The 21,477-nt window shown below is 46.3% G+C and overlaps 1 long non-coding RNA gene across 1 annotated transcript in view; it reads right to left on the bottom strand.

Annotated features, from left to right (window-relative positions):
* LOC125774547 (uncharacterized) overlaps positions 1-21,477 on the bottom strand; it is a 114,145-nt gene that overhangs the window by 63,324 nt on the left and 29,344 nt on the right. The window contains exons 3-6 of the long non-coding RNA XR_007421035.1: positions 17,765-17,890; positions 16,813-17,232; positions 13,719-14,852; positions 1,203-1,342 (exon numbers count right to left, since the gene is read on the bottom strand). This is a non-coding gene — a long non-coding RNA (uncharacterized LOC125774547). The remainder of the gene's footprint in view (positions 1-1,202; positions 1,343-13,718; positions 14,853-16,812; positions 17,233-17,764; positions 17,891-21,477) is intronic.

Raw genomic sequence — 21,477 nt, forward strand, 5'->3', positions numbered from 1 at the left:
TAGCCAAGACACCTTAGCCAAGACACATTAGCCAAGACACATTAGCCAAGACACCTTAGCCAAGACACCTTAGCCAAGACACATTATCCAAGACACATTAGCCAAGACACATTAGCCAAGACACATTAGCCAAGACACCTTAGCCAAGACGCATTAGCCAAGACACATTAGCCAAGACACATTAGCCAAGACACATTAGCCAAGACACATTAGCCGAGACACCTTAGCCAAGACACCTTAGCCAAGACACATTAGCCAAGACACATTAGCCAAGACACCTTAGCCAAGACACCTTAGCCAAGACACATTAGCCAAGACACCTTAGCCAAGACACATTAGCCAAGACACATTAGCCAAGACACATTAGCCAAGACACCTTAGCCAAGACACATTAGCCAAGACACCTTAGCCAAGACACATTAGCGAAGACACATTAGCCAAGACACATTAGCCAAGACACATTAGCCAAGACACATTAGCCAAGACACCTTAGCCAAGACACCTTAGCCAAGACACCTTAGCCAAGACACATTAGCCAAGACACATTAGCCAAGACACATTAGCCAAGACACCTTAGCCAAGACACATTAGCCAAGACACCTTAGCCAAGACACATTAGCCAAGACACCTTAGCCAAGACACCTTAGCCAAGACACATTAGCCAAGACACTTTGGCCAAGACACATTAGCCAAGACACCTTAGCCAAGACACATTAGCGAAGACACCTTTGCCAAGACACATTAGCCAAGACACATTAGCCAAGACACATTAGCCAAGACACCTTAGCCAAGACACCTTAGCCAAGACACATTAGCCAAGACACATTAGCCGAGACACCTTAGCCAAGACACCTTAGCCAAGACACCTTAGCCAAGACACATGAGCCAAGACACCTTAGCCGAGACACCTTAGCGAAGACATCTTAGCCAAGACACCTTAGCCAAGATACATTAGCCAAGACACATTAGCCGAGACACATTAGCCAAGACAACTTAGCCAAGACACCTTAGCCAAGACACATTAGCCAAGACACATTAGCCAAGACACCTTAGCCAAGACACCTTAGCCAAGACACATTAGCCAAGACACCTTAGCCAAGACACCTTAGCCAAGACACATTAGCCAAGATACCTTAGCCAAGACACCTTAGCCAAGACACATTAGCCAAGACACCTTAGCCAAGACACATTAGCCAAGACACCTTAGCCAAGACACATTAGCCAAGACACCTTAGCCAAGACACTTTAGCCAAGACACATTAGCCAAGACACCTTAGCCAAGACACCTTAGCCAAGACACCTTAGCCAAGACACATTAGCCAAGACACATTAGCCGAAACACCTTAGCCAAGACACCTTAGCCAAGACACCTTAGCCAAGACACATTAGCCAAGACACATTAGCCGAGACACATTAGCCAAGACACATTAGCCAAGACACCTTAGCCAAGACACATTAGCCAAAACACCTTAGCCATAACACATTAGCCAAGACACATTAGCCAAGACACATTAGCCAAGACACCTTAGCCAAGACACCTTAGCCAAGACACCTTAGCCAAGACACATTAGCCAAGACACCTTAGCCAAGACACATTAGCCAAGACACCTTAGCCAAGACACATTAGCCAAGACACATTAGCCGAGACACCTTAGCCAAGACACCTTAGCCAAGACACATTAGCCAAGACACATTAGCCAAGACACCTTAGCCAAGACACATTAGCCAAGACACCTTAGCCAAGACACATTAGCCAAGACACATTAGCCAAGACACCTTAGCCAAGACACCTTAGCCAAGACACCTTAGCCAAGACACATTAGGCAAGACACCTTAGCCAAGACACCTTAGCCAAGACACTTTAGCCAAGACACATTAGCCAAGACACATTAGCAAAGACACATTAGCCAAGACACCTTAGCCAAGACACCTTAGCCAAGACACCTTAGCCAAGACACCTTAGCCAAGACACATTAGCCAAGACACTTTAGCCAAGATACATTAGCCAAGACACATTAGCCAAGACACCTTAGCCAAGACACCTTAGCCAAGACACATTAGCCAAGACACATTAGCCAAGACACATTAGCCGAGACACCTTAGCCAAGACACCTTAGCCAAGACACATTAGCCAAGACACATTAGCCAAGACACATTAGCCGAGACACATTAGCCAAGACACCTTAGCCAAGACACCTTAGCCAAGACACATTAGCCAAGACACATTAGCCAAGACACATTAGCCAAGACACCTTAGCCAAGACACCTTAGCCAAGACACCTTAGCCAAGACACATTAGCCAAGACACACTAGCCGAGACACCTTAGCTAAGACATCTTAGCCAAAACACCTTAGCCAAGACACCTTAGCCAAGACACATTAGCCAAGACACCTTAGCCAAGACACCTTAGCCAAGACACATTAGCCAAGACACATTAGCCAAGACACCTTATTAAAGACACCTTAGCCAAGACACCTTAGCCAAGACACCTTAGCCAAGACACATTAGCCAAGACACCTTAGCCAAGACACCTTAGCTAAGACACATTAGCCAAGACACCTTAGCCAAGACACATTAGCCAAGACACATTAGCCAAGACACCTTAGCCAAGACACATTAGCCAAGACACATTAGCCAAGACACCTTAGCCAAGACACCTTAGCCAAGACACCTTAGCCAAGACACCTTAGCCAAGACACATTAGCCAAGACACATTAGCCGAGACACCTTAGCCAAGACACCTTAGCCAAGACACATTAGCCAAGACACCTTAGCCAAGACACCTTAGCTAAGACACATTAGCCAAGACACCTTAGCCAAGACACATTAGCCAAGACACATTAGCCGAGACACCTTAGCCAAGACACCTTAGCCAAGACACATTAGCCAAGACACCTTAGCCAAGACACCTTAGCTAAGACACATTAGCCAAGACACCTTAGCCAAGACACATTAGCCAAGACACATTAGCCAAGACACTTTAGCCAAGACACATTAGCCAAGACACCTTAGCCAAGACACATTAGCGAAGACACCTTAGCCAAGACACATTAGCCAAGACACATTAGCCAAGACACCTTAGCCAAGACACCTTAGCCAAGACATATTAGCCAAGACACCTTAGCCAAGACACCTTAGCCAAGACACATTAGCCAAGACACCTTAGCCAAGACACATTAGCCAAGACACCTTAGCCAAGACACCTTAGCCAAGACACCTTAGCCAAGACACATTAGCCAAGACACATTAGCCAAGACACATTAGCCAAGACACCTTAGCCAAGACACCTTAGCCAAGATACCTTAGCCAAGACACCTTAGCCAAGACACCTTAGCCAAGACACATTAGCCAAGACACCTTAGCCAAGACACATTAGCCAAGACACATTAGCCAAGACACCTTAGCCAAGACACTTTAGCCAAGACACATTAGCCAAGACACCTTAGCCAAGACACATTAGCCAAGACACATTAGCCAAGACACCTTAGCCAAGACACCTTAGCCAAGACACCTTAGCCAAGACACCTTAGCCAAGACACATTAGCCAAGACACATTAGCCAAGACACATTAGCCAAGACACATTAGCCAAGACACCTTAGCCAAGACACATTAGCCAAGACACATTAGCCAAGACACATTAGCCAAGACACCTTAGCCAAGACACCTTAGCCAAGACACCTTAGCCAAGACACCTTAGCCAAGACACATTAGCCAAGACACATTAGCCAAGACACCTTAGCCAAGACACATTAGCCAAGACAACTTAGCCAAGACACCTTAGCCAAGACACCTTAGCCAAGACACCTTAGCCAAGACACATTAGCCAAGACACATTAGCCAAGACACCTTAGCCAAGACACCTTAGCCAAGACACCTTAGCCAAGACACATTAGCCAAGACACCTTAGCCAAGACACTTTAGCCAAGACACATTAGCCAAGACACCTTAGCCAAGACACATTAGCCAAGACACATTAGCCAAGACACCTTAGCCAAGACACCTTAGCCAAGACACCTTAGCCAAGACACATTAGCCAAGACACATTAGCCAAGACACATTAGCCAAGACACATTAGCCAAGACACATTAGCCAAGACACCTTAGCCAAGACACTTTAGCCAAGACACATTAGCCAAGACACCTTAGCCAAGACACATTAGCCAAGACACCTTAGCCAAGACACATTAGCCAAGACAACTTAGCCAAGACACCTTAGCCAAGACACCTTAGCCAAGACACCTTAGCCAAGACACTTTAGCCAAGACACATTAGCCAAGACACCTTAGCCAAGACACCTTAGCCAAGACACCTTAGCCAAGACACATTAGCCGAGACACCTTAGCCAAGACACCTTAGCCAAGACACCTTAGCCAAGACACATTAGCCAAGACACATTAGCCGAGACACATTAGCCAAGACACATTAGCCAAGACACCTTAGCCAAGACACCTTAGCAAAGACACCTTAGCCAAGACACATTAGCCAAGACACCTTAGCCAAGACACCTTAGCCAAGACACCTTAGCCAAGACACATTAGCCAAGACACATTAGCCGAGACACATTAGCCAAGACACATTAGCCAAGACACATTAGCCAAGATACATTAGCCAAGACACATTAGCCGAGACACATTAGCCAAGACACATTAGCCGAGACACCTTAGCCAAGACACATTAGCCAAGACACCTTAGCCAAGACACCTTAGCCAAGACACATTAGCCAAGACACCTTAGCCAAGACACATTAGCCAAGACACATTAGCCAAGACACATTAGCCAAGACACATTAGCCAAGACACCTTAGCCAAGACACTTTAGCCAAGACACATTAGCCAAGACACCTTAGCCAAGACACATTAGCCAAGACACCTTAGCCAAGACACATTAGCCAAGACAACTTAGCCAAGACACATTAGCCAAGACACCTTAGCCAAGACACCTTAGCCAAGATACATTAGCCAAGACACCTTAGCCAAGACACATTAGCCAAGACACCTTAGCCAAGACACCATAGCCAAGACACCTTAGCCAAGACACCTTAGCCAAGACACCTTAGCCAAGACACATTAGCCAAGACACATTAGCCGAGACACATTAGCCAAGACACCTTAGCCAACACACCTTAGCCAAGACACTTTAGCCAAGACACATTAGCCAAGACACATTAGCCAAGACACCTTAGCCAAGACACCTTAGCCAAGACACCTTAGCCAAGACACATTAGCCAAGACACATTAGCCGAGACACCTTAGCCAAGACACCTTAGCCAAGACACCTTAGCCAAGACACCTTAGCCAAGACACATTAGCCAAGACACATTAGCCAAGACACATTAGCCAAGACACCTTAGCCAAGACACATTAGCCAAGACACATTAGCCAAGACACATTAGCCAAGACACCTTAGCCAAGACACCTTAGCCAAGACACCTTAGCCAAGACACCTTAGCCAAGACACATTAGCCAAGACACATTAGCCGAGACACATTAGCCAAGACACCTTAGCCAAGACACCTTAGCCAAGACACATTAGCCAAGACACATTAGCCAAGACACATTAGCCAAGACACATTAGCCAAGACACCTTAGCCAAGACACCTTAGCCAAGACACCTCAGCCAAGACACATTAGCCGAGACACATTAGCTAAGAAATCTTAGCCAAGACACCTTAGCCAAGACATCTTAGCCAAGACACATTAGCCAAGACACATTAGCCAAGACACCTTAGCCAAGACACCTTAGCCAAGACACCTTAGCCAAGACACCTTAGCCAAGACACTTTAGCCAAGACACCTTAGCCAAGACACCTTAGCTAAGACACATTAGCCAAGACACCTTAGCCAAGACACATTAGCCAAGACACATTAGCCAAGACACCTTAGCCAAGACACATTAGCCAAGACACATTAGCCAAGACACCTTAGCCAAGACACCCTAGCCAAGACACATTAGCCAAGACACATTAGCCAAGACACCTTAGCCAAGACACATTAGCCAAGACACATTAGCCAAGACACCTTAGCCAAGACACCTTAGCTAAGATACATTAGCCAAGACACCTTAGCCAAGACACATTAGCCAAGACACATTAGCCAAGACACATTAGCCAAGACACCTTAGCCAAGACACCTTAGCCAAGACACCTTAGCCAAGACACATTAGCCAAGACACATTAGCCGAGACACCTTAGCCAAGACACCTTAGCCAAGACACCTTAGCCAAGACACCTTAGCCAAGACACATTAGCCAAGACACATTAGCCAAGACACATTAGCAAAGACACCTTAGCCAAGACACCTTAGCCAAGACACATTAGCCAAGACACATTAGCCAAGACACATTAGCCAAGACACCTTAGCCAAGACACCTTAGCCAAGACACCTAAGCCAAGACACCTTAGCCAAGACACATTAGCCAAGACACCTTAGCCAAGACACATTAGCCGAGACACCTTAGCCAAGACACATTAGCCAAGACACCTTAGCCGAGACACATTAGCCAAGACACATTAGCCAAGACACATTAGCCGAGACACATTAGCCAAGACACCTTAGCCATGACACCTTAGCCAAGACACATTAGCCAAGACACCTTAGCCAAGACACATTAGCCAAGACACCTTAGCCAAGACACATTAGCCAAGACACATTAGCCAAGACACCTTAGCCAAGACACCTTAGCCAAGACACATTAGCCAAGACACATTAGCCGAGACACATTAGCCAAGACACCTTAGCCAAGACACATTAGCCAAGACACCTTAGCCAAGACACATTAGCCAAGACACATTAGCCAAGACACCTTAGCCAAGACACCTTAGCCAAGACACCTTAGCCAAGACACCTTAGCCAAGACACATTAGCCAAGACACATTAGCCAAGACACCTTAGCCGAGACACCTTAGCCAAGACACATTAGCCAAGACACATTAGCCAAGACACCTTAGCCAAGACACCTTAGCCAAGACACCTTAGCCAAGACACCTTAGTCAAGACACATTAGCCAAGACACATTAGCCAAGACACATTAGCCAAGACACCTTAGCCAAGACACATTAGCCAGGACACATTAGCCAAGACACATTAGCCAAGACACATTAGCCAAGACACCTTAGCCAAGACACATTAGCCAAGACACATTAGCCAAGACACATTAGCCAAGACACATTAGCCAAGACACATTAGCCAAGACACCTTAGCCAAGACACATTAGCCAAGACACATTAGCCAAGACACATTAGCCAAGACACATTAGCCAAGACACCTTAGCCAAGACACATTAGCCAAGACACATTAGCCAAGACACCTTAGCCAAAACACATTAGCCAAGACACATTAGCCAAGACACCTTAGCCAAGACACATTAGCCAAGATACCTTAGCCAAGACACATTACCGAAGACACCTTAGCCAAGACACCTTAGCCAAGACACATTAGCCAAGACACATTAGCGAAGACACATTAGCCGAGACACCTTAGCCAAGACACCTTAGCCAAGACACCTTAACCAAGACACCTTAGCCAAGACACATTAGCCAAGACACATTAGCCAAGACACCTTAGCCGAGACACATTAGCCAAGACACCTTAGCCAAGACACATTAGCAAAGACACCTTAGCCAAGACACCTTAGCCAAGACACCTTAGCCAAGGCACATTAGCCAAAACACCTTAGCCAAGACACCTTAGCCAAGACACATTAGCCAAGACACCTTAGCCAAGACACCTTAGCCAAGACACATTAGCCAAGACACCTTAGCCAAGACACATTAGCCAAGACACCTTAGCCAAGACACCTTAGCGAAGACACCTTAGCCAAGACACATTAGCCAAGACACCTTAGCCAAGACACATTAGCCAAGACACCTTAGCCAAGACACATTAGCCAAGACACCTTAGCCAAGACACCTTAGCCAAGACACCTTAGCCAAGACACCTTAGCCAAGACACTTTAGCCAAGACACATTAGCCAAGACACATTAGCCAAGACACCTTAGCCAAGACACATTAGCCAAGACACATTAGCCGAGACACATTAGCCAAGACACCTTAGTTAAGACACCTTAGCCAAGACACATTAGCCAAGACACCTTAGCCAAGACACATTAGCCAAGACACATTAGCCAAGACACATTAGCCAAGACACCTTAGCCAAGACACCTTAGCCAAGACACATTAGCCAAGACACCTTAGCCAAGACAAATTAGCCAAGACACATTAGCCAAGACACCTTAGCCAAGACACATTAGCCAAGACACATTAGCCAAGACACATTAGCCAAGACACATTAGCCAAGACACATTAGCCAAGACACCTTAGCCAAGACGCATTAGCCAAGACACATTAGCCAAGACACATTAGCCAAGACACATTAGCCAAGACACCTTAGCCAAGACACATTAGCCAAGACACATTAGCGAAGACACCATAGCCAAGACACATTAGCCAAGACACATTAGCCAAGACACCTTAGCCAAGACACATTAGCCAAGACACCTTAGCCAAGACACATTAGCGAAGACACCTTAGCCAAGACACATTAGCCAAGATACATTAGCCGAGACACATTAGCCAAGACACCTTAGCCAAGACACCTTAGCCAAGACACATTAGCCAAGACACATTAGCCAAGACACCTTAGCCAAGACACATTAGCCAAGACACATTAGCCAAGACACCTTAGCCAAGACACATTAGCCAAGACACATTAGCGAAGACACCTTAGCCAAGACACATTAGCCAAGACACCTTAGCCAAGACAACTTAGCCAAGACACCTTAGCCAAGACACATTAGCCAAGACACCTTAGCCAAGACACATTAGCCGAGACACCTTAGCCAAGACACCTTAGCCAAGACACCTTAGCCAAGACACTTTAGCCAAGACACTTTAGCCAAGACACATTAGCCAAGACACCTTATCCAAGACACATAAGCCAAGACACATTAGCCAAGACACCTTAGCCAAGACACCTTAGCCAAGACACCTTAGCCAAGACACCTTAGCCAAGACACATTAGCCAAGACACATTAGCCAAGACACCTTAGCCAAGACACCTTAGCCAAGACACATTATCCAAGACACCTTAGCCAAGACACATTAGCCAAGACACCTTAGCCAAGACACCTTAGCCAAGACACCATAGCCAAGACACATTAGCCAAGACACCTTAGCCAAGACACCTTAGCCAAGACACATTAGCCAAGACACATTAGCCAAGACACCTTAGCCAAGACACCTTAGCCAAGACACCTTAGCCAAGACACATTAACCTAGACACATTAGCCGAGACACCTTAGCCAAGACACCTTAGCCAAGACACCTTAGCCAAGACACCTTAGCCAAGACACATTAGCCAAGACACATTAGCCAAGACACCTTAGCCAAGACACATTAGCCAAGACACCATAGCCAAGACACATTAGCCAAGACACCTTAGCCAAGACACATTAGCCAAGACACATTAGCCAAGACACCTTAGCCAAGACACCTTAGCCAAGACACCTTAGCCAAGACAACTTAGCCAAGACACCTTAGCCAAGACACATTAGCCAAGACACCTTAGCCAAGACACATTAGCCGAGACACCTTAGCCAAGACACCTTAGCCAAGACACCTTAGCCAAGACACTTTAGCCAAGACACTTTAGCCAAGACACATTAGCCAAGACACCTTATCCAAGACACATAAGCCAAGACACATTAGCCAAGACACCTTAGCCAAGACACCTTAGCCAAGACACCTTAGCCAAGACACCTTAGCCAAGACACATTAGCCAAGACACATTAGCCAAGACACCTTAGCCAAGACACCTTAGCCAAGACACATTATCCAAGACACCTTAGCCAAGACACATTAGCCAAGACACCTTAGCCAAGACACCTTAGCCAAGACACCATAGCCAAGACACATTAGCCAAGACACCTTAGCCAAGACACCTTAGCCAAGACACATTAGCCAAGACACATTAGCCAAGACACCTTAGCCAAGACACCTTAGCCAAGACACCTTAGCCAAGACACATTAACCTAGACACATTAGCCGAGACACCTTAGCCAAGACACCTTAGCCAAGACACCTTAGCCAAGACACCTTAGCCAAGACACCTTAGCCAAGACACCTTAGCCAAGACACCTTAGCCAAGACACATTAGCCAAGACACATTAGCCAAGACACATTAGCCAAGACACCTTAGCCAAGACACCTTAGCCAAGACACATTAGCCATAACACATTAGCCAAGACACATTAGCCAAGACACATTAGCCAAGACACCTTAGCCAAGACACATTAGCCAAGACACCTTAGCCAAGACACATTAGCGAAGACACCTTAGCCAAGACACCTTAGCCAAGACACCTTAGCCAAGACACATTAGCCAAGACACATTAGCCAAGACACCTTAGCCAAGACACCTTAGCCAAGACACATTAGCCAAGACACCTTAGCCAAGACACATTAGCCAAGACACATTAGCCAAGACACATTAGCCAAGACACCTTAGCCAAGACACATTAGCCAAGACACCTTAGCCAAGACACATTAGCCAAGACACATTAGCCGAGACACCTTAGCCAAGACACCTTAGCCAAGAAACATTTTCCAAGACACCTTAGCCAAGACACATTAGCCAAGACGCATTAGCCAAGACACATTAGCCAAAACACATAAGTCGAGACACATTAGCCAAGACACCTTAGCCAAGACACCTTAGCCAAGACACATTAGCCAAGACACATTAGCCAAGACACCTTAGCCAAGACACATTAGCCAAGACACATTAGCCAAGACACCTTAGCCAAGACACATTAGCCAAGACACATTAGCCAAGACACATTAGCCAAGACACCTTAGCCAAGACACCTTAGCCAAGACACATTAGCCAAGACACCTTAGCCAAGACACCTTAGCCAAGACACATTAGCCAAGACACCTTAGCCAAGACACCTTAGCCAAGACACATTAGCCAAGACACATTAGCCGAGACACATTAGCCATCACACATTAGCCAAGACACATTAGCCATGACACCTTAGCCAAGACACCTTAGCCAAGACACATTAGCCAAGACACATTAGCCAAGACACATTAGCCAAGACACATTAGCCAAGACACCTTAGCCAAGACACCTTAGCCAAGACACATTAGCCGAGACACCTTAGCCAAGACACATTAGCCAAGACACATTAGCCAAGACACATTAGCCAAGACACATTAGCCAAGACACATTAGCCGAGACACCTTAGCCAAGACACCTTAGCCAAGACACCTTAGCCAAGACACATTAGCCAAGACACCTTAGCCAAGACACCTTAGCCAAGACACATTAGCCAAGACACATTAGCCGAGACACCTTAGCCAAGACACCTTAGCCAAGACACCTTAGCCAAGACACCTTAGCCAAGACACATTAGCCAAGACACCTTAGCCAAGACACATTAGCCAAGACACCTTAGCCAAGACACATTAGCCAAGACACATTAGCCATGACACATTAGCCAAGACACATTAGCCAAGACACCTTAGCCAAGACACCTTAGCCAAGACACATTAGCCAAGACACATTAGCCAAGACACCTTAGCCAAGACACATTAGCCAAGACACCTTAGCCAAGACACATTAGCCAAGACACATTAGCCAAGACACCTTAGCCAAGACACATTAGCCAAGACACCTTAGCCAAGACACATTAGCCAAGACACATTAGCCAAGACACCTTAGCCAAGACACCTTAGCCAAGACACATTAGCCAAGACACCTTAGCCAAGACACATTAGCCGAGACACATTAGCCAAGACACCTTAGCCAAGACACATTAGCCAAGATACATTAACCAAGACACCTTAGCCAAGACACATTAGCCAAGACACATTAGCCAAGACACATTAGCCAAGACACATTAGCCAAGACACCTTAGCCAAGACACATTAGCCAAGACACATTAGCCAAGACACATTAGCCGAGACACCTTAGCCAAGACACCTTAGCCAAGACACATTAGCCAAGACACATTAGCCAAGACACCTTAGCCAAGACACATTAGCCAAGACACATTAGCCAAGACACATTAGCCAAGACACCTTAGCCAGGACACCTTAGCCAAGACACCTTAGCCAAGACACATTAGCCAAGACACATTAGCCGAGACACCTTAGCCAAGACACCTTAGCCAAGACACATTAGCCAAGACACCTTAGCCAAGACACCTTAGCCAAGACACCTTAGCCAAGACACATTAGCCAAGACACATTAGCCAAGACACATTAGCCAAGACACCTTAGCCAAGACACCTTAGCCAAGACACATTAGCCAAGACACGTTAGCCAAGACACCTTAGCCAAGACACCTTAGCCAAGACACATTAGCCAAGACACATTAGCCAAGACACCTTAGCCAAGACACCTTAGCCAAGACACCTTAGCCAAGACACATTAGCCAAGACACCTTAGCCAAGACACATTAGCCAAGACACCTTAGCCAAGACACCTTAGCCAAGACACCTTAGCCAAGACACATTAGCCAAGACACCTTAGCCAAGACACATTAGCCAAGAGACATTAGCCAAGACACATTAGCTGGGACACCTTAGCCAAGACACCTTAGCCAAGACACCTTAGCCAAGACACATTAGCCAAGACACCTTAGCCAAGACACATTAGCCAAGACACATTAGCCAAGACACATTAGCCAAGACACCTTAGCCAAGACACCTTAGCCAAGACACATTAGCCAAGACACATTAGCCAAGACACATTAGCCAAGACACCTTAGCCAAGACACATTAGCCAAGACACCTTAGCCAAGACACATTAGCCAAGACACCTTAGCCAAGACACATTAGCCAAGACACATTAGCCAAGACACATTAGCCAAGACACATTAGCCAAGACACCTTAGCCAAGACACATTAGCCAAGACACATTAGCCAAGACACCTTAGCCAAGACACCTTAGCCAAGACACATTAGCCAAGACACCTTAGCCAAGACACATTAGCCGAGACACATTAGCCAAGACACCTTAGCCAAGACACATTAGCCAAGACACATTAGCCAAGACACATTAGCCGAGACACCTTAGCCAAGACACCTTAGATAAGACACCTTAGCCAAGACACATTAGCCAAGACACCTTAGCCAAGACACCTTAGCCAAGACACATTAGCCAAGACACATTAGCCGAGACACCTCAGCCAAGACACATTAGCCAAGACACCTTAGCCAAGACACATTAGCCAAGACACCTTAGCCAAGACACCTTAGCCAAGACACATTAGCCAAGACACCTTAGCCAAGACACATTAGCCAAGACACATTAGCCGAGACACATAAGCCATGACACATTAGCCAAGACACATTAGCCAAGACACATTAACCATGACACCTTAGCCAAGACACCTTAGCCAAGACACCTTAGCCAAGACACATTAGCCAAGACACATTAGCCAAGACACATTAGCCGAGACACATAAGCCATGACACATTAGCCAAGACACATTAGCCATAACACCTTAGCCAAGACACATTAGCCAAGACACATTAGCCAAGACACCTTAGCCAAGACACATTAGCCAAGACACCTTAGCCAAGACACATTAGCCGAGACACATTAGCCAAGACACCTTAGCCAAGACACATTAGCGAAGACACATTAGCCAAGACACATTAGCCAAGACACATTAGCCAAGACACATTAGCCGAGACACCTTAGCCAAGACACCTTAGCCAAGACACCCTAGCCAAGACACATTAGCCAAGACACCTTAGCCAAGACACCTTAGCCAAGACACATTAGCCAAGACACATTAGCCGAGACACCTTAGCCAAGACACCTTAGCCAAGACACCTTAGCCAAGACACCTTAGCCAAGACACATTAGCCAAGACACCTTAGTAAAGACACATTAGCCAAGACACATTAGCCGAGACACATTAGCCATGACACATTAGCCAAGACACATTAGCCATGACACCTTAGCCAAGACACCTTAGCCAAGACACATTAGCCAAGACACATTAGCCAAGACACATTAGCCAAGACACCTTAGCCAAGACACATTAGCCAAGACACATTAGCCAAGACACATTAGCCGAGACACCTTAGCCAAGACACCTTAGCCAAGACACCCTAGCCAAGACACATTAGCCAAGACACCTTAGCCAAGACACCTTAGCCAAGACACATTAGCCAAGACACATTAGCCGAGACACCTTAGCCAAGACACCTTAGCCAAGACACCTTAGCCAAGACACCTTAGCCAAGACACATTAGCCAAGACACCTTAGCCAAGACACATTAGCCAAGACACATTAGCCGAGACACATTAGCCATGACACATTAGCCAAGACACATTAGCCAAGACACCTTAGCCAAGACACCTTAGCCAAGACACATTAGCCAAGACACATTAGCCAAGACACATTAGCCAAGACACCTTAGCCAAGACACCTTAGCCAAGACACATTAGCCGAGACACATTAGCCAAGACACCTTAGCCAAGACACATTAGCCAAGACACATTAGCCAAGACACATTAGCCAAGACATATTAGCCAAGACACATTAGCCAAGACACATTAGCCAAGACACATTAGCCAAGACACATTAGCCAAGACACCTTAGCCAAGACACCTTAGCCAAGACACATTAGCCAAGACATATTAGCCAAGACACCTTAGCCAAGACACATTAGCCAAGACACATTAGCCAAGACACCTTAGCCAAGACACCTTAGCCAAGACACATTAGCCAAGACACATTAGCCAAGACACCTTAGCCAAGACACATTAGCCAAGACACATTAGCCGAGACACATTAGCCATGACACATTAGCCAAGACACATTAGCCATGACACCTTAGCCAAGACACCTTAGCCAAGACACATTAGCCAAGACACCTTAGCCAAGACACCTTAGCCAGGACACCTTAGCCAAGACACCTTAGCCAAGACACATTAGCCAAGACACATTAGCCAAGACACCTTAGCCAAGACACATTAGCCAAGACACCTTAGCCAAGACACATTAGCCAAGACACCTTAGCCAAGACACATTAGCCAAGACACATTAGCCAAGACACCTTAGCCAAGACACTTTAGCCAAGACACATTAGCCAAGACACCTTAGCCAAGACACATAAGCCAAAACACATTAGCCAAGACACCTTAGCCAAGACACCTTAGCCAAGACACATTAGCCAAGACACATTAGCCAAGACACATTAGCCAAGACACCTTAGCCAAGACACATTAGCCAAGACACATTAGCCGAGACACCTTAGCCAAGACACATTGGCCAAGACACCTTAGCCAAGACACCTTAGCCAAGACACATTAGCCAAGACACCTTAGCCAAGACACATTAGCCAAGACACCTTAGCCGAGACACATTAACCATGACACATTAGCCAAGACACATTAGCCATGACACCTTAGCCAAGACACCTTAGCCAAGACACATTAGCCAAGACACCTTAGCCAAGACACCTTAGCCAAGACACATTAGCCAAGACACCTTAGCCAAGACACATTAGCCAAGACACCTTAGCCAAGACACATTAGCCAAGACACATTAGCCATGACACCTTAGCCAAGACACCTTAGCCAAGACACATTAGCCAAGACACCTTAGCCAAGACACCTTAGCCAAGACACATTAGCCAAGACACCTTAGCCAAGACACATTAGCCAAGACACCTTAGCCAAGACACATTAGCCAAGACACATTAGCCAAGACACCTTAGCCAAGACACCTTAGCCAAGACACATTAGCCGAGACACATTAGCCATGACACATTAGCCAAGACACATTAGCCATGACACCTTAGCCAAGACACCTTAGCCAAGACACATTAGCCAAGACACATTAGCCAAGACACCTTAGCCAAGACACCTTAGCCAAGACACATTAGCCAAGACACCTTAGCCAAGACACATTAGCCAAGACACCTTAGCCAAGACACATTAGCCAAGACACATTAGCCAAGACACCTTAGCCAAGACACATTAGCCAAGACACCTTAGCCAAGACACATTAGCCAAGACACCTTAGCCAAGGCACATTAGCCAAGACACATTAGCCAAGACACATTAGCCGAGACACCTTAGCCAAGACACCTTAGCCAAGACACCATAGCCAAGACGTATTAGCCAAGACACCTTAGCCAAGACACATTAGCCAAGACACATTAGCCAAGACACCTTAGCCAAGACACCTTAGCCAAGACACCTTAGCCAAGACACATTAGCCAAGACACATTAGCCAAGACACCTTAGCCAAGACACATTAGCCAAGACACCTTAGCCAAGACACATTAGCCAAGACACATTAGCCAAGACACCTTAGCCAAGACACCTTAGCCAAGACACCTTAGCCAAGACACCTTAGCCAAGACACATTAGCCAAGACACCTTAGCCAAGACACATTAGCCAAGACACCTTAGCCAAGACACCTTAGCCAAGACACATTAGCCAAGACACATTAGCCAAGACACATTAGTAAAGACACATTAGCCATGACACCTTAGCCAAGACACCTTAGCCAAGACACATTAGCCAAGACACATTAGCCAAGACACATTAGCCAAGACACGTTAGCCAAGACACATTAGCCAAGAAACCTTAGCCAAGACACATTAGCCAAGACACATTAGCCAAGACACCTTAGCCAAGACACCTTAGCCAAGACACCTTAGCCAAGACACATTAGCCAAGACACCTTAGCCAAGACACATTAGCCAAGACATATTAGCCAAGACACCTTAGCCAAGACACATTAGCCAAGACACATTAGCCAAGACACCTTAGCCAAGACACCTTAGCCAAGACACCTTAGCCAAGACACATTAGCCAAGACACCTTAGCCAAGACACATTAGCCAAGACACATTAGCCGAGACACATTAGCCATGACACATTAGCCAAGACACATTAGCCATGACACCTTAGCCAAGACACCTTAGCCAAGACACATTAGCCAAGACACCTTAGCCAAGACACCTTAGCCAAGACACATTAGCCAAGACACCTTAGCCAAGACACCTTAGCCAAGACACATTAGCCAAGACACCTTAGCCAAGACACATTAGCCAAGACACCTTAGCCAAGACACATTAGCCAAGACACCTTAGCCAAGACACATTAGCCAAGACACATTAGCCAAGACACCTTAGCCAAGACACCTTAGCCAAGACACATTAGCCAAGACACCTTAGCCAAGACACATAAGCCAAGACACCTTAGCCAAGACACCTTAGCCAAGACACCTTAGCCAAGACACATTAGCCAAGACACATTAGCCAAGACACATTAGCCAAGACACCTTAGCCAAGACACATTAGCCAAGACACATTAGCCGAGACACCTTAGCCAAGACACATTGGCCAAGACACCTTAGCCAAGACACCTTAGCCAAGACACATTAGCCAAGACACATTAGCCAAGACACATTAGCCAAGACACCTTAGCCGAGACACATTAACCATGACACATTAGCCAAGACACATTAGCCATGACACCTTAGCCAAGACACCTTAGCCAAGACACATTAGCCAAGACACCTTAACCAAGACACCTTAGCCAAGACACATTAGCCAAGACACCTTAGCCAAGACACATTAGCCAAGACACATTAGCCAAGACACCTTAGCCAAGACACATTAGCCAAGACACCTTAGCCAAGACACATTAGCCAAGACACCTTAGCCAAGACACATTAGCCAAGACACATTAGCCAAGACACCTTAGCCAAGACACCTTAGCCAAGACACATTAGCCGAGACACATTAGCCATGACACATTAGCCAAGACACATTAGCCATGACACCTTAGCCAAGACACCTTAGCCAAGACACATTAGCCAAGACACATTAGCCAAGACACATTAGCCAAGACACCTTAGCAAAGACACATTAGCCAAGACACATTAGCCGAGACACCTTAGCCAAGACACATTGGCCAAGACACCTTAGCCAAGACACCTTAGCCAAGACACATTAGCCAAGACACCTTAGCCAAGACACATTAGCCAAGACACCTTAGCCGAGACACATTAACCATGACACATTAGCCAAGACACATTAGCCAAGACACCTTAGCCAAGACACCTTAGCCAAGACACATTAGCCAAGACACATTAGCCAAGACACATTAGCCAAGACACATTAGCCAAGACACATTAGCCAAGACACCTTAGCCAAGACACATTAGCCAAGACACATTAGCCAAGACACCTTAGCCAAGACACATTAGCCAAGACACCTTAGCCAAGACACATTAGCCAAGACACCTTAGCCAAGGCACATTAGCCAAGACACATTAGCCAAGACACATTAGCCGAGACACCTTAGCCAAGACACCTTAGCCAAGACACCATAGCCAAAACGTATTAGCCAAGACACATTAGCCAAGACACCTTAGCCAAGACACATTAGCCAAGACACCTTAGCCAAGACACATTAGCCAAGACACCTTAGCCAAGACACATTAGCCAAGACACATTAGCCAAGACACCTTAGCCAAGACACCTTAGCCAAGACACCTTAGCCAAGACACATTAGCCAAGACACATTAGCCAAGACACCTTAGCCAAGACACCTTAGCCAAGACACCTTAGCCAAGACACCTTAGCCAAGACACATTAGCCAAGACACATTAGCCAAGACACATTAGCCAAGACACCTTAGCCAAGACACCTAAGCCAAGACACATTAGCCAAGACACATTAGCCAAGACACATTAGTAAAGACACATTAGCCATGACACCTTAGCCAAGACACCTTAGCCAAGACACATTAGCCAAGACACATTAGCCAAGACACATTAGCCAAGACACATTAGCCAAGACACATTAGCCAAGACACATTAGCCAAGACACCTTAGCCAAGACACCTTAGCCAAGACACCTTAGCCAAGACACCTTAGCCAAGACACATTAGCCAAGACACCTTAGCCAAGACACCTTAGCCAAGACACATTAGCCAAGACACCTTAGCCAAGACACATTAGCCGAGACACATTAGCCAAGACACATTAGCAAGACACATTAGCCAAGACACATTAGCCAAGACACATTAGCCAAGACACATTAGCCAAGACACATTAGCAAGACACATTAGCCAAGACACATTAGCCAAGACACATTAGCCAAGACACCTTAGCCAAGACACATAAGCCAAGACACCTTAGCCAAGACACCTTAGCCAAGACACCTTAGCCAAGACACATTAGCCAAGACACCTTAGCCAAGACACCTTAGCCAAGACACATTAGCCAAGACACATTAGCCAAGACACATTAGCCGAGACACCTTAGCCAAGACACCTTAGCCAAGACACCTTAGCCAAGACACCTTAGCCAAGACACATTATCCAAGACACATTAGCCGAGACACATTAGCCAAGACACCTTAGCCAAGACACCTTAGCCAAGACACATTAGCCAAGACACATTAGCCAAGACACCTTAGCCAAGACACCTTAGCCAAGACACCTTAGCCAAGACACCTTAGCCAACACACCTTAGCCAAGACAAATTAGCCAAGACACCTTAGCCAAGACACATTATCCAAGACACATTAGCCGAGACACATTAGCCAAGACATCTTAGCCAAGACACCTTAGCCAAGACACATTAGCCAAGACACATTAGCCAAGACACATTAGCCGAGACACCTTAGCCAAGACACCTTAGCCAAGACACCTTAGCCAAGACCCATTATCCAAGACACATTAGCCGAGACACATTAGCCAAGACACCTTAGCCAAGACACCTTAGCCAAGACACATTAGCCAAGACACCTTAGCCAAGACACCTTAGCCAAGACACCTTAGCCAAGACACATTAGCCAAGACACATTAGCCGAGACACGTTAGCCAAGACACCTTAGCCAAGACACCTTAGCCAAGACACATTAGCCAAGACACCTTAGCCAAGACACCTTAGCCAAGACACCTTAGCCAAGACACCTTAGCCAACACACCTTAGCCAAGACACCTTAGCCAAGACACCTTAGCCAAGACACATTAGCCAAGACACCTTAGCCAAGACACATTAGCCAAGACACATTAGCCAAGACACCTTAGCCAAGACACATTAGCCGAGACAAATTAGCCAAGACACATTAGCCAAGACACCTTAGCCAAGACACCTTAGCCAAGACACATTAGCCAAGACACATTAGCCAAGACACATTAGCCGAGACACCTTAGCCAAGACACCTTAGCCAAGACACCTTAGCCAAGACCCATTATCCAAGACACATTAGCCGAGACACATTAGCCAAGACACCTTAGCCAAGACACCTTAGCCAAGACACATTAGCCAAGACAAATTAGCCAAGACACCTTAGCCAAGACACATTATCCAAGACACATTAGCCGAGACACATTAGCCAAGACATCTTAGCCAAGACACCTTAGCCAAGACACATTAGCCAAGACACATTAGCCAAGACACATTAGCCGAGACACCTTAGCCAAGACACCTTAGCCAAGACACCTTAGCCAAGACCCATTATCCAAGACACATTAGCCGAGACACATTAGCCAAGACACCATAGCCAAGACACCTTAGCCAAGACACATTAGCCAAGACACCTTAGCCAAGACACCTTAGCCAAGACACCTTAGCCAAGACACATTAGCCAAGACACATTAGCCAAGACACATTAGCCAAGACACCTTAGCCAAGACACCTTAGCCAAGACACATTAGCCAAGACACCTTAGCCAAGACACCTTAGCCAAGACACCTTAGCCAAGACACCTTAGCCAACACACCTTAGCCAAGACACCTTAGCCAAGACACCTTAGCCAAGACACATTAGCCAAGACACCTTAGCCAAGACACCTTAGCCAAGACACATTAGCCAAGACATATTAGCCAAGACACATTAGCCAAGACACCTTAGCCAAGACACCTTAGCCAAGACACCTTAGCCAAGACACATTAGCCAAGACACATTAGCCAAGACACCTTAGCCAAGACACATTAGCCGAGACAAATTAGCCAAGACACATTAGCCAAGACACCTTAGCCAAGACACCTTAGCCAAGACACATTAGCCAAGACACCTAAGCCAAGACACCTTAGCCAAGACACATTAGCCAAGACACCTTAGCCAAGACACCTTAGCCAAGACACCTTAGCCAAGACACCTTAGCCAAGACACCTTAGCCAAGACACATTAGCCAAGACACCTTAGCCAAGACACATTAGCCAAGACACATTAGCCAAGACACATTAGCCAAGACACCTTAGCCAAGACACCTTAGCCAAGACACATTAGCCAAGACATATTAGCCAAGACACATTAGCCGAGACACATTAGCCAAGACGCATTAGCCAAGACACAATAGCCAAGACACATTAGCCAAGACACATTGGCCAAGACACCTTAGCCAAGACACCTTAGCCAAGACACATTAGCCAAGACACATTAGCCAAGACACCTTAGCCAAGACACCTTAGCCAAGACACATTAG

Source organism: Anopheles funestus, unplaced genomic scaffold, assembly GCF_943734845.2.
Source record: "Anopheles funestus unplaced genomic scaffold, idAnoFuneDA-416_04 scaffold_27_ctg1, whole genome shotgun sequence".
NCBI classification, from domain to species: domain Eukaryota; kingdom Metazoa; phylum Arthropoda; class Insecta; order Diptera; family Culicidae; genus Anopheles; species Anopheles funestus.